This window comes from Salvelinus alpinus, chromosome 4 (assembly GCF_045679555.1).
Source record: "Salvelinus alpinus chromosome 4, SLU_Salpinus.1, whole genome shotgun sequence".
Taxonomy (NCBI): domain Eukaryota; kingdom Metazoa; phylum Chordata; class Actinopteri; order Salmoniformes; family Salmonidae; genus Salvelinus; species Salvelinus alpinus.
Genome location: NC_092089.1, coordinates 45,199,258 through 45,214,004, shown reverse-complemented (window position 1 = coordinate 45,214,004; position 14,747 = coordinate 45,199,258). Strand labels below are relative to the sequence as shown.

General features: G+C 44.2%; 1 protein-coding gene across 4 annotated transcripts in view; it reads left to right on the top strand.

The window, feature by feature from the left end:
- LOC139573692 (semaphorin-6D-like) overlaps nt 1-14,747 on the top strand; it is a 122,379-nt gene that overhangs the window by 52,348 nt on the left and 55,284 nt on the right. For 3 of the 4 annotated variants that reach the window (XM_071397446.1, XM_071397448.1, XM_071397445.1), the window contains one exon: nt 5,108-5,309. The exons of the other annotated variant lie outside the window; for it this stretch is intronic. The gene's annotated coding sequence lies outside the window, so the exon portion shown is untranslated. The remainder of the gene's footprint in view (nt 1-5,107; nt 5,310-14,747) is intronic. 4 annotated transcript variants of the gene reach the window in all.

Sequence of the window (14,747 nt, the reverse complement as noted above, 5' to 3'; positions counted from 1 at the left end):
AACTATAGTTTGCTAACAAGAAATGTGTGGAGTGGTTGAAAGATTTGTTTTAATGACTCCAACCTAAGTGTATGTAAACTTCCGACTTCAACTGTATTGTGTAAATTCATCGGGTATACACCGAGTATACCAAACATTAAGAACACCTTCCTAATATTGAGTTGAACCCCACCCCTTTTCCCCCCAGAACTGCCTCAATTCATTAGGTCATGAACTCTACAAGGTGTCGAAAGCGTTCACCATGTTGACTTCCCACAGTTGTCAAGTTGGCTGGATGTCCTTTGGGTGGTGGACCATTCTTGATACACACAGGAAACTATTGTGTGTGAAAAACCCAGCAGAGTTGCAGTTCTTGACACAAACTGGTGCGCCTGGTACCTACTATCATACCCCATACAAATATTTTGTCTTGCCCATTCACCCTCTAAATGGCACACACACAATCCATGTCTCAATTCTCACGACTAGAAAATCCTTCTTTAACCTGTCTCCTCCCCTCCATCTACACTGATTGAAGTGGATTTAACAAGTTACATCAATGAGGGATCATAGCATTCACCTGAATTCACCTAGTCAGTCTGTGTCATGGAAAGAGCGGGTGCTCTTAATGTTTTGTATACTCAGTGTATCTACGTATAGATTACATTTGACATACTGTTACAGGCTATTTGGGTTGTTAATTGGATTTGGACATTTTGGACATTGGACATTTCTTATTTTTAATTTGTTTGATTATATGTGTACTTGTTTGACATTTCACTGCCTTGTTAGGCGCTAGTAAATTAAGCAGTTCGTTGCACCCGCTATAACATCTGCTAAACTGTGTATGCGACCAATAGACTTTGATTTGTACATGTCTGCGATCAGCGCGATGGATAGGTCAATAATTAGAATCCAATACGGAAAGGCATTGACATGACTGCATGTTTTGGGCTTTGCCAATGTGGTGAATGGGCCCTTCTGGAGAATACAGATCTCAGTGTGCCATGGCTGTGATGAGGTTTATTAACTTTATCTCAAAGGACGGTTAGAAGATTACAGAAAGTGTTCTTCATCAGAAACAATCATTGCACATTTACCTAATCTACATCTCTGTCTTATCAAACTGTGTAGCCAGATGTCGATGGCTAAGAAGATACCTCCAAAGGAAATAGGAGGAAAGACCTAGCAAATGAAAGTAACGATATCATCAGGATGGGTGATTTGGTATACAGGGGGTTGAGTTAATTTCGTTCAGCAGACACACACTGTGCAATAATGGAGAAAGCCTCTATTGAGAAGCCGCTTAATCAGTTCCTCGTTTCTACCAAGTGCATGTTGCACAAAATGTTCCTGTATCTCAAATGACATACCCTCTCAACCCTGGCGTCAACCAAAGAAACTGAACAGGCTACCCCAGTCTACCCAACCCCCTCAGTTTACGCTACCCGTTTCAGCATTCGGTATCCCTATCTCTGAATGCCAGCATGTCAAATGCACTCCCCTATCAGTTGCCAGCTAGGCCTCCAGACTATTACATTCTCCTCCCCTAAAAGACGGCAATTAATCCAATTAGTAATCAATCAGCCGTCCGGGCCCCATGTCTCCCCCAAGCTAATGGAGGATATGACAGCCGGGCCCTGCATTATTAATACCTCCATTTCAGGAGCCCAGGGGCCCCGAGGCGCCAGGGGCCATTGATCACCTCTGCAGCAGAGCGAACCAGCGCACTGCGCAATGCCTAATGGGAGATATCTGGAGGGAAGAATGATCTGAGAGATGGAGGGAGGGTGTGGAGTAGGGAGAAAGGGTTTGCAAAGACTTTTAAGGAGGACACTGAAGGTTTTTTTTGGAAGGCATTGCACATAAATGGTAGGAGGTGAAGGTTGGAAGTGGTAGAGATAGAGAAAGGAGGCAAGAGGTGAGGACCCTGCCAGGGAAGAGGGAGGGATTTGAGGGCAGAGATAAACTGCGCACGGGGGGGGGGTAGTGCCTTTTCTTTAACCTGGTTTGCTTTCGCCCTTTTGCAGGTTTTACTATTATAATTTCTTCCATCCTAGCCACATGTCCTCATCTGCTTGCATGCGCCTCCCCTACTGTAAGTCAAGGTGTTTTGGTACTTCCCACGCTAACTATACCACACAGGTCAATAGTCTACCAGTCTGTCTATCCTGTCCTCTATCCACCGTTCATAGTGACAATAGTGGTAGGTGGATTGTTTGTTTGCATATTGCAGATCTGGACAATCATACCACATGTAAAATCATTCAAAGCTGCACCAATTTTCAATATAAGTGGAAAGAACAGTGAAGACATGAGACACGCAGTTCCCTTTTTGCTCTTGTTTAGGAAAACAGTACAATTATCCTACCTAGATTAACGTACAACACAACATTACAATGAATAATTGCTGTATTGTTTTCAAGTGAGTACAACATTCTACTGTAGGCTGTAAACTGCAGTGAAAATATCGTTTGAATAACGGTGCCCTGTGATTTGACTATTTCATTCCATTTGGATCAGAGGGTCTACTGAACAGTTTATAAGGCATAGAAAGGCACAGTAGCAAGCCAGTCTGGCTGTATTTTAAGTTGTGATACTGAGATGCGCTGTCTGTTGTGGATCATCATTCTCTCAAGTCGTCCTATTAAAATGTGGCCACATATTCTCCCAGCAGGCCCAGTTATTCAGGAAAGCTTAACACGTGGTCTACGTCCTCCGATATTCCTTACGCACGTAGAACCAATACAGCTTTAATATACCCTAAATATTTGTAATTTAACTTTTAAAATGTATTACCTTTTATGTGTGGCATAAACACAACCAGTCACAATTAGGGGACTGGACGATACCAGTATCGCGATACTCGTTAGTATCGTGGCAAGGAGGCAAAACACAAAGTGGATTTAACTTCTTTATGAAATCTGCCCTAATGTTAGAAACAAATATCCCACTGGGGAAAAAACGGGTGGAATCAACGTTGTTTCCACTAGGGATGGGCATGAGTACTCAAATGGACGTCAAAGCGCAACCTTGAACCAGAGATTATTTGGTGGAATGTGCTTTGTGGATGCCCAAAATGGCATGTGAAATTCTTGACAAAGTTCATGTGCATTTGCGGGGCACAACAAAGAAGAAACGAAGCCAAGCATCACACAGTCCTTCTCCCTAAATTCCCTTTCCCCTCCCTGTCTCATTCGCTCAATTGTGTTCCGACTGCTCCTTAAACGCATGCATGCTGATTGCACACACAAGCTCCTGTTAGGACTACAAAAATAAATGCCTATAAAAATGGATCTACTAATCTAACACAAGCTACATTCCTTGCCAAATGACAAAAGTTTTATCACAAATTCAAAATGGACTGGTTGATTGAAGTAGGAAAATACACTGAGTGTACAAAACATTTCCATGACGTAGACTGACCAGGTGAAAGCCATGATCCATTTTAGAATTGGTTAGCCTAAACATAGACAGGTTTTACACTGAAAATACACAAACCTGCTCACCAAACAGATGTCATTGCCATACATTATCACCATGCAGTATGAAAAGACACATTGTGTGCCAACGAAATCAGCGGACCTTAATTTGAGCTATCCTATGTGCCAAAGGCTGCTAAATTAGCTATTCAACACATGTTGACAGGGCCTCTGCGATGGTTTAGTGTGACTCCAAAATGGCTGCTCTGTGCCAAATGTGACCACTGTGGTCTTCTGTATGTGAAAAGGGAAATCAGTAGAGGGTATTTGTAGTTGAGCACTGACATCAATCCTGTACAGCAAACTTCTGTTTCCCATGATTGGGAACCTATGTCATTTGGCATGTAGACCAACACGCATCCTCTTACCGACCCACACCGTGTGAGCGAAGGTTCGCGTCCCCCTCTTCACCACATAGCTTTAGTCACTGTGGGTCGCTATGCCAAGGAACCCACGCTAGCCTAGTTAATGTGGAGAATGCTGGGGTGGTTCTGGGTTTATAGCCTTATTCATGGGTGCATTAGACCACTGTTGGTTAGGCTCCTGAGTCACTCTGCAGTCTATAGCAGCTGCAGTCAGCTGGGTTAATAGGAGACTGATGTCCTCCATCCGCTGGGCTGTGTGAGTCAGTGAGTCAGTTCAGTGAGTGGACATACTTTAGTAATCACAGGATGTAAGGGAGAGCTCCAGGGTCACGACCTGCAATCCGCAGCCATTTGTGTGCGACCCTGTGCGCATGAATGGATGTGCGGCGGGGGCGTATTTGTGGGCGCAAGACGCATCGACCACATGACATTAGTCAGCGCTGGTTGATAGCGATGGGCGCAAGACTCATCGACCACATGCCATTAGTCTGGAATGGATTGAAGGGAAATTCATCTGTCACGGGTTCCCATCACTGCAAGGGGGTTTCTTTAGGAGAGATGGTAAAACCATGATGATACAGTTAGCTGACAAGGCCGGTTATAATTCAAACCCCCAGATGGTTCCGAACCGATGAGGCTCTGAAGCTCATAAACAAGCTTCAGTGGAATAGCCATTTGTAACACAGAGTTGTTGGCAGCACCTTTATATGAAGTACCATTAGGCTGTTAGCGTTACTATGTAACAAACAACCTTAGATGATTGACAGCTCTTTTTTTCATTAGTGTCTATATTACACATCCATTGTAGGCTGTTTTGAATATTCTAAACAATTTGAGACTATGGGGAAATGGGCTATTTAAGAAAGGGATAAGTATAGAGATAAGTTCTCACACTATACTGTAGCTCCGCAGCTTCTCTGTCGCCTCACCATCTCACCGCCTCAACCCCTGTGGAGCCCCACGCATCTGGTTCTATTTAGAGCTCATCTGCTTGTGTTGTGCTGCTATGTTATGACAGTAAAGCGACTGAGGAGATTATGCTAGTAGGATGTTTGCCCCCCCCCCCCCCCCCCCCCCCGCACGTCTTCCTCAGTCATGGGTCAGCGGCCCGTTGCAGTATCCTGCCCAGGCTGTGCGTTGAAAAGGCAGAGGTTATTAGCCTGTGTGTTTGCAGCTCAGCTGTGCTTTTGAGTATCTCCCTCCCGTTGTTTACGTACTGGGCCATCACTGCTGCAGCGCACCGCTCATGTTGTTCGTCTCTTGTTTTCTTTTCTCTCACAGGAAGTTTGCAGAGGATTGCAAAACTAATTGTGAAAAAATCTGAGGGGGGTTTCAACCCCCTGACCCTCCCCCAACTGCACAACCCCTCCGTACTTATCGGATCGGACCCTCTGAATTCTTCACCTCTGTTGGGAGGAACCAAAGATCGACTGGGCCATTTGACGGTGTAACCAATAACCATCCATCTGTACTGATACAGAAAGTGAGTACTGTCACCATTATTCTTCCCTCTTCATGTCTAAATTTCAGACATAGAAGCTTGGCTTGGAAACAGGATCCAAGTAGTCTAACCCATGGGTTTAGATGGAGTATGACGTCAAACATGCTGGCTGTAATAAATGCTGACTCGTATCTAATGGGTGTTCTATAGCTCAAAGGTCACAGAGTGGTGTGCTATGATGCCTGCAGTTGATGTTTCAATGGCCTTCGGGATAACACCCGTAGCTGACTATGTAAGCCCTCACATCATGAAGTGATTGTTGCCCGCTGTGGAAATGAGCCCTTCAGGACTTTCATTTGAAACCTTACCTGTATAGGCCTTTGATGGACAACCACCCTCACTGCTTTATATAACAACACAGCTGCAATTCTGTCTCTGTCACCCGTTTCACTCCCTGGTGCCTGTATTTTCAGCCTTTTGACGGGACGAGGGTTCACATTGGACACACCTGCGTTCATACCCCTTGATGTGCATTGGCTTTGTACTGATAGCCCTCTTTTGGCCGGCTATGTATACAAACAGCACGGGCCATTGTGTAGCGTTGTGCATCAATCAAAGTGAGTGCAAGCCAGCCACTTGCATTGTTGTCAAATATGTTAGCAGGCAAACAATGCATTAGGGTTTGGTGTGCAGGCCATGTAGAAAGAGGATATAGGTGTTGTGCTCAATTGGTCACTGGCAGAGTAGTTGGGTGTCTACAACTGGCTCTGATATGGTTTGCCATTTTCTGCTTTTCATTAGGGCTGCCACAAACGGTAAAATGGGAAGGAACACCAGTCAGTGGGAGCATAGGCATGTAATGTGATCAGACGGAGCACTGAATGGCGAGAATTGTCACAGCAAACACTGTGTGTGTGTGTGTATATGAGAGGACTGTGTCTCACATTGCTTTCATACCTTGTCACCCACTCATTTCGCAATAAAGCACTGTCCCCGTCCCACTGGCCTCACACACTGGCACAAATGTGTGATATTCTATTCATATCTTCCATGCATCGCTGCAAAGGTTGTTTCACTGCTTTTTCTAGTGAAAGATGGTAAGAAATAAGCTCTGATTTGTAGTGTACACTCCTTTAATGCCTTGGTTGGCACCAGTTTATTGCCCTGTCCCAAACCTCACTACTCTAATTCAGCTCATATAAGACATTCATCCAACCGTTTCCATTGCCACTGGAGGGTGTTCACTGATCTGTCTAACTCGAAAACACTAATTCCATCCTCAAAACTGAACCCCCTTTCATCCTTAAGACTCAGTCAATCTTACCAAACACTATAAACCCGTAGCTGATATTGATGGTTCTTTCATGAGAAAGTCTTTACCTAATTCTACAAAAAGCTAAGGTGTTTTGTGGTCGTAGAATCAGTATGAAAATCGAAATGTGCACAAAGATTTGCTAGATAACTAGCGACCTGCTTTCTGGCTCAAATCAAATGTTATTGGTCACATACACATTTAGCAGATGTTATTGCGGGTGTAAGGAAATGCTTGTGTTACTAAATCAAATCAAATCAAATCAAATTTTATTAGTCACATACACATGGTTAGCAGATGTTAATGTGAGTGTAGCGAAATGCTTGTGCTTCTAGTTCCGACAATGCAGTAATAACCAACAAGTAATCTAACCTAACAATTCCACAACTACTACCTTATACACACACACAAGTGTAAAGGGATAAAGAATATGTACATAAAGATATATGAATGAGTGGTGGTACAGAACGGCATGGCAAGATGCAGTAGATGGTATAGAGTACGGTATATACATATGAGATGAGTACTGTAGGGTATGTAAACATAAAGTGGCATAGTTTAAAGTGGCTAGTGGTACATGTATTACATAAAGATGGCAAGATGCAGTAGATGATATAGAGTACAGTATATGCATATGAGATGGGTAATGTAGGGTATGTAAACATTATATTAAGTGGCATTGTTTAAAGTGGCTAGTGGTACATTTTTACATAATTTCCATCAATTCCCATTTTTAAAGTGGCTGGAGTTGAGTCAGTATGTTGGCAGCGGCCGCTAAATGTTAGTGGTGGCTGTTTAACAGTCTGATGGCCTTGAGATAGAAGCTGTTTTTCAGTCTCTCGGTCCCTGCTTTGATGCACCTGTACTGACCTCGCCTTCTGGATGATAGCGGGGTGAACAGGCAGTGGCTCGGGTGGTTGATCTTTTTGGCCTTCCTGTGACATCGCTGTAGGTGTCTTGGAGGGCAGGCAGTGTGCCCCTGGTGATGCGTTGGGCAGACCGCACCACCCTCTGGAGAGCTCTGTTGTTGCGGGCGGTGCAGTTGCCGTAACAGGCGGTGATACAGCCCGACAGAATGCTCTCAATTGCGCATCTGTAAAAGTTTGTGAGGTTCATAGGGGCCAAGCCAAATTCCTTCAGCCTCCTGAAGTTGAAGTGGCGCTGTTGTGCCTTCTTCACCACACTGTCTGTGTGGGGGCACCATTTCAGATCGTCAGTGACGTGTACGACGAGGAACTTGAAGCTTTCCACCTTCCCCACTGCGGTCCCTTTGATGTGGATAGGGGCATGCTCCCTCTGCTTTTTCCTGAAGTCCACGATCAGCTCCTTCGTTTTGTTGACGTTGAGGGGGAGGTTATTTTCCTGGTACCACTCCGCCAGGGCCCTCATCTCCTCCCTGTAGGCTGTCTCGTCATTGTTGGTAATCAGGCCTACTATGGTTGTGTCGTCTGCAAACTTGATTGAGTTGGAGGCATGTGTGGCCACGCAGTCATGGGCAAACAGGGAGTACAGGAGGGGGCTGAGCATGCACCCTTGTGGGGCCCCAGTGTTGAGGATCAGCGAAGTGGAGATGTTATTTCCTACCTTCACCACCTGGGTGCTGGCCCATCAGGAAGTCCAAGACCCAGTTGCACAGGGTGGGGTTCAGACCCAGGGCCCTGAGCTTGATGATGAGCTTGGAGGGTACTATGGTGTTGAAGGCTGAGCTATAGTCAATGAACAGCATTCTTACACAGGTATTCCTCTTGTCCAGATGGGATAGGGCAGTGTGCAGTGCAATGGCGATTGCATCGTCTGTGGATCTATTGGGGCGGTAAGCAAATTGAAGTGGGTCTAGGGTGTCATATTATAATAATAATATAAGAAATAACACACACAAAAAATGAAATACTGCAAAGTTCCTTAGGAGCTAGAAGCGGAGCTAGAAGCAGAGCTGCCATGTCTGTCGGCGCCATCTTTCCAGTCTCAAATCAACCTATATGAAATTAAAGAGCTTCCAACAAGTTCACACACTCAGTGCTGAATACTCCCGTTAGCTAGTTTAGTGAAATTCTAGCTAATAGCACTAGTGAGTTTTCATGATAAGGCAGTTTCTGTTCTGCCGTGACTAGTGGGCTGAGTTCTGCAGCACAGATGACTGCTCTTTCGCGGCGTTATGGCATTGGCCAAATGTTACAAAGTAGCAAGGCACAGTGCCAGCTGTCAGTCAGACACATGCTGATTTCTTAAAACAGTCCCATAACTTCTTCATCAGCAAGCTGGCAAACTACCTACTCTAATGGCCATTCAAACAGGGTAGCACTGGTTGGCTCAGCTGATCGAGCATTGTTTGCCGTAGTAGCCAGTGCATCATAGCTACGGAGAGTGGAGAATTAGCAACTAGTGTTAGGTGGTTGAACAGAATCATGATTCTTAGAGAGGAGTTCCACGTTTGTTTAGACAGATGGCTCCTGGCAACTGTATGTCACGTTAGAATGACGCCATCTTACTTGAGAAAATGCTGGAGAGTGTTCAACCAAATTATCTCATTCTAATTCAGTTGGGTGCGAACTAAGTTCTGACACCAGTCCAAACCAGTAGTACCTCAATAAGTGTGCTGCCAGTGCTATTTCCCCCTTCCTCCTTTCTTTACTTCCTTCCTTCTTTGTTTCCTTTTCCCCACAGCCATCTTCCTCAATGTTAAAGGAGGGCATCGCCACACATGAATGTGCTGTGACAAATTGGCTTGGGGACAAGGCAGATGGTGACTGGGAGGGGACTGGTTGTCACGCCATTTGGTGACATAAATTGATCTCGCGGAGCGGAACTCATGCTCCGCTTGTGTAATCCTGACTTGCTAACCCCCCTGCATACACACTTTCTCATACACACCCCTCCCTGCCTCCTTTACCCCCCCATTACTATCAATGATGTGTGCAGTGGATGCGCGCGTAACCTGTCACAGGCTCTCTGCTCCGCTACCCTGGAAAAGAAGGAACAAGGAGGGATTTGACAGAGACGAGTCAGACTAATGGTAGGTCTAGGAGACTCAGGGGTTTACAGCAATATAGGCATGGTACATGTCAGGATGTCAACAATGAGATGTTCTGTTTACACAGTTTCCGTTTTCGACATTTGAGCAACGATTCAAATAAATCCAGTTCCTATGTTTCAACGCAGGTTGATGCATGTTGCTTACTTTTGATTTATGCTTCAATATTTTGCTTACAGATGTAGCTTTTGTATTTTGTAACTCGACAAACTCCTGCCTCAAAGTAGTTTTTCCTCTGTTCATTGATACGATTTGCATTTATCATCTCAACCCGTAGCGTGGTGGGTGGGTGGCTGGGTTAGGATAATTGTGGGCTTTGACTCTTTTCACCTGGAGCGTGATGGGATAACTTTCCCACGATGACTTAATATTCTGTGAACACAATGCGTTAAGCTCCGGATATTGATCCACAGATCATTGCATCCTGTGGGACTTTCCCCTGAGCATCTGTGGGATCTTCTGTGTGGGAATGCTAATGCACCCCAACCTCGACTGGTCCTTAGAGACCATGGGAGGCAACACAGTGGAGATGAGTGAGAAAGAAACGAGCTAGGCTGGAGAAGCGTTCACAATATCTCCTCTGTGTGTTCTTCCTCTCAAGGAATTAAATAGCGACGAAGCGAAAACTTTCAACTGTGTTTTCATTTTGATTGCATTTTAATGTCGGCCTATAGGGAAGATAGGCCATGTGGAGATGTTCATATTGAAACATATCCTCTTGTTTTATGTTCCTAACTTGTTTGATAAGATTAGTACAGATTTTCTCATGGGACACCACATGGGACCCTGACCCCAAGTTTGGGAACAAATCCAATACAACTTATTACTGAGTACCACTCTCCATATTTTCAAACATAGTGGTGGCTGCATCATGTTATTGGTATGCTTGTAATCGTTAAGGACTGGGGAGTTTTTCATGATAAAATAGAAATGGAATGCAGCCAAGCACAGGAAAAATCCTAGAGGAAAACCTGGTTCAGTCTGCTTTCCACCAGACAGGTGAAGATGAATTCACCTTTCAGGAGGACAATAAACTAAAAGGACATATTTTCACTGGAGTTGCTTACCAAAAAGACAATGAGTGTTCCTGAATGGCCGAGTTACAGTTTTGACTTAAATCTGCTTGAAAATCTATGGCAAGAACTTAGTGGTTGTCTAGCTCTTAGAGACCTACCCAGAAAGACTTACAGCCGTAATCGCTGCCAACGGTGCTTCTACAAAGTATTTATTCAGGGGTGTGAATACTTATGTAAATTAGGTAATTCTCTATTTCATTTTCAATAAATGTGTTAAAATTAGAAAAAAAAATTACTTTTTCATAATGGGTTATTGTGTGTAATTTTTTTATTCGGGCTGTAACACAACAAAATGTGGAATAAGTAAAATAACTCAGGCCCTCGGCCTGTGCCGCAAGAGGGCCGAGTTAGCCGTTTGTGCGAGTGGTGAATGTGCTGTTAAAAAGGCAGATCTGGGAGGCAAATCAGAGGGATGCAGGTGATCATAACGAACAAACCACTGTTCATAATTCCACTTGTTCGCGAAGGCAGGCGTGATTAGAATGTTCAAATAAATTATTTTAGCGTTCTGAGCTTTGATGAATGCCAGGAACAATATTTAGATGTTGACCCGTAATTTGTTTTCTTTATTGTGTACAAAATATATATTTTTATTTTATTACAAAAAATTGAGGTCCAACCCTCGGTGTCCTCCATATGTAGTTACGGACATGCTCTGCTTTTGTACTTTACTGAGTTCAAAGTAACTTGGCGGCCATTTTCCTTCCACATGGAATGTTAAAGGGGCCAAATAAGTGATGCAACTTCTTCATCCAGTTAACGTTCCTCTGAAAAAATATGAACTTCACACAGCATGGAATTTTTTATGAGGTGTCCTCTCAGACACTCCAGGCTGTAGGGTTCGATCCAAACCTCTCTCTCTCTCTCTCACTCACACACACACACACACACACACACACACACACACACACACACACACACACACACACACACACACACACACACATACCCTTAAGTACTTAAGCTGTAAGGAGACAAGCAGCACTCCCTCTGTGATAACAGCTCTACTGTCAACAAGACTATCTGCAGACCTTACTCCCCCAAACCCTAGGACTCTCTCACTCCGTAAAATCTAGCCAAATGAAAGCTGCAGGCAGAGACATGTAAATAAATCCTCTCACCAAAGTGGAAGAGAAATGCCTCTACAACCACAGAATGAGTTCTACAATGTCAACAGCAAGGTTGGTTATGTATGGCCTATCTGACCTCCACTACCCTCTGTCCTACTCTCTCTCCTCTTCTCCTTTCCTCCTCTCCTCTCCCCACCGTCAGTTCTGGATGAGGACATCAGTCAGGTAGGAGATGCAGGTTTCCTGATTTGTGTTTTGCTATACCCCACTAAACCACCTCCCAGGGTGATTCTTTGCCAGACTCTTGGTTTGAGGTCTAAATAAATACTGAAAGTGCTCTCATTTCAGAAGGTGGCTATATGATGCTTGTTGGCTCTAAAAGTAGGAGTCCTGGTTTTGTTGCAGATTTAGAAAGTCCTAAAGCCTTTGCGATGTTTTACGTGAAACTAATGAAAGAAAATTCAGTACATTAATGAATGCAGGTTTGCCTTTAACTATGTACTGTAAGGTAATGGGACTTGCTTGTTTTTGCCATTTGACTTAAGACATGTACTGAGCTTTCTAGGAATGTAACTTCATGTATGCAAATGTGTTCAGCTATTGAATAATGTTCACTTTGAGGGGAAAAATCTAAATTAATTTAATCATCTTAAAGTTCATATTTGCTTATTAAAATTACATCACTTTCACCCTTCAGATAACTCCTGAACAAATTCAAATTGATTTACTTGGACAGTTGGCTGTCATCCAAAATAGCTACTTTAGTTTTAATAGGAAGTCCTTTTTTAGCTTTTGGCTGTTTGCACTTGTCATCTTGACATTGCCCCATGTCTGTGCTTTTTCAGTGCAGGGCATCGAGGTGAACCTAGAATGCTTTTAAAATCTACATAATTGGTGGGCGCACATGCATGCACACACGCACACGTGCGCGCTCTGTCCTTAAAGTACAGTACATTCTGAGAGAGTAGGAATTCTGATTTGATGTTGAACAGTAGAACATGAGTGTGGGTGAAGTCTTTCATCTGCCATCTGCATTATCATGTCAATATTGTCAACATTAATCCGCATCAGCCTGTTTCACACTTGACCTTTCTTGATTGACTTGACTACTTACACCCTTGGCTTGGCTGCCTAAGAGGCTTTTTTTTTTTTTTTTTGTAGCAAAAAAATATATATATATTTTTTGTTGGACATAAGACTAACAACACCAGGAAATCAGCTACAAATGACTTTAATCTAAGAAATCTGTTCCCAAGTATTCCTACGCATAATAGAGAAACACGTGATCATATACAAATGTACGCAAGGTTTGAAATGATTGTTTTCGTCAAAAATGATGCATTATATATCCACAAATGTATGTGGACACCCCTTCAAATTAGTGGATTTGGCTATTTCAGCCACACCCGTTGCTGACAGGTGTATAAAATTGAGCAAACAGCCATCTCCATAGACCAACATTGGCAGTAGAATGGCCTCACTAAAGAGACTTACAACGTGGCACCGTCATAGGATGCCAACTTTCCAACAAGTCAGTTCGTCAAATGTCTGCCCTGCTAGAGTTGCCCCGGTCAACTAAGTGCTGTTATTCTGAAGTGGAAACATCTAGGAGCAACAACGGCTCAGCCGCAAACTGGTAGGCCACACAAACTCACAGAATGGGACCGCTGAATGCTGAAGCGCGTAGCCTGTAAAAATCGTCTGTCCTTAGTTGCAACACTCACTACCGAGTTCCAAACTGCCTCTGGAAGCAACGTCAGCACAATAACTGTTTGTCAGGAGCTTCATTACATGGGTTTCCATGGCCGAGCAGCCGCACACAAGTCTAAGATCACCATGCACAATGCCAAGCGTCAGCTGGAGTGGTGTAAAATTGGATTCTGGAGCAGTGGAAACGCGTTCTCCGGAGTGATGATTCACGCTTCACCATCCAGTCCGATGGAAGAATCTGGGTTTGGCAGATGCCAAGAGAACGCTACCTGCCCGAATGTATAGTGCCAACTGTAAAGTTTGGTGAAGGAGGAATAATGGTCTGGGGCTGTTTTTCATGTTTTGGGCTAGGTCCCTTAGCTCCACTGAAGGGAAATCTTAATGCTACAGCATTCAATGACATTCTAGATGATTCTGTGCTTCCAACTTTGTGGCAATAGTTTGGGGAAGGCCCTCCTGTTTCAGCATGACAATTAGCCCGTGCGCAAAGCGAGGTCCATAGAGAAATGGTTTGTCGAGAGCGTTGTGGAAGAACTTGACTGGCCTGCACAGAGCCCTGACCTCAACCCCATCGAACACCTTTGGGATGAATTGGAACGTCGACTGCGAGCCAGGCTTAATTGCCCAACATCCGTGCCCAACATCCGTGCCTGACCTCACAAATGCTCTTGTGGCTGAATGGAAGCAAGTCTCCACAGCAATGTTCCAACATCTAGTAGAATGCCTTCCCAGAAGAGTGGAGGCTGTTATGGCAGCAAAGAGGAGACCAACTCCATATTAATGCACCTCATTTTGGAATGAGATGTTCGACGAGCAGGTGTCCACATACTTTTGGTCATGTAGTGTATCTGTTTGGGCTTCTTGCGGTCAATTTGCTGTCTACAAATTATTTGTATTTATGTTCCGGCCCCCCGACCATCCGCTAGTTGATGTTCCCTGGGCTATAGGGATAGAGGACTTTCCCTCTATCGTCTGTAGATTTTCTGTTTGTTAAATGCCAGCCACTAAAAGATGTAAATATAATGAGACTCCTATGGGTCACAGTAACTCACAGTTATTAACGTTTTGCTACCCAGGAATGTGTGTGATGAAGCTCAGCACTGGATGCAGGCAGCCAACCGGCTTAGAGCACGGCTGTATCAGTCCAGGACTCAAAGCTTCAGGCCTAAAGGACACAATGTGGTCCATCACTGAGCTCTGATTAAAAGTGTGCGTGTCATGGACAGGGCAGTGGTGACATATGGCTGTGGAGCTTTAGCACACAGAAAAGACATCTGCACT